Genomic DNA, 652 nt, shown 5'->3' on the forward strand with positions numbered 1-652 from the left:
TGAGGATGAGGATGGGGATGAGGAAAGGATGAGCATGAGGACGAGGATATGATGAGGAAGAGAATGAGGTTGAGGATGAGGATAGGATGAGGATAGGATGAGGATGAGGATGAGGATAGGATGAGGACGAGGATAGGATGAGGATGAGGATGAGGATAGGATGAGGACGAGGATAGGATGAGGATGAGGATGAGGATAGGATGAGGACGAGGATAGGATGAGGATGAGGATGAGGATAGGATGAGGACGAGGATAGGATGAGGATGAGGATGAGGATAGGATGAGGACGAGGATAGGATGAGGATGAGGATGAGGATAGGATGAGGACGAGGATAGGATGAGGATGAGGATGAGGATAGGATGAGGACGAGGATAGGATGAGGATGAGGATGAGGATAGGATGAGGACGAGGATAGGATGAGGATGAGGATGAGGATAAGGATGAGGATGAGGATGAGGATGAGGATGAAGTTGAGGATGAGGATGAGGATGAGGATGACGATAGGATGACGATAGGATGAGGATGAGGATAGAGGATGAGGATTAGGATGGGAATGAGGATGAGGATAGGATGAGGATGAGGTTGAGGATGAGGGTGAGACAAAGATAGGATGAGGAAGAGGATGAGGAAGAGGATGAGGACGAAGAGGAG

The sequence above is a fragment of the Lupinus angustifolius genome, chromosome LG03 (assembly GCF_001865875.1).
Source record: "Lupinus angustifolius cultivar Tanjil chromosome LG03, LupAngTanjil_v1.0, whole genome shotgun sequence".
NCBI lineage: Eukaryota > Viridiplantae > Streptophyta > Magnoliopsida > Fabales > Fabaceae > Lupinus > Lupinus angustifolius.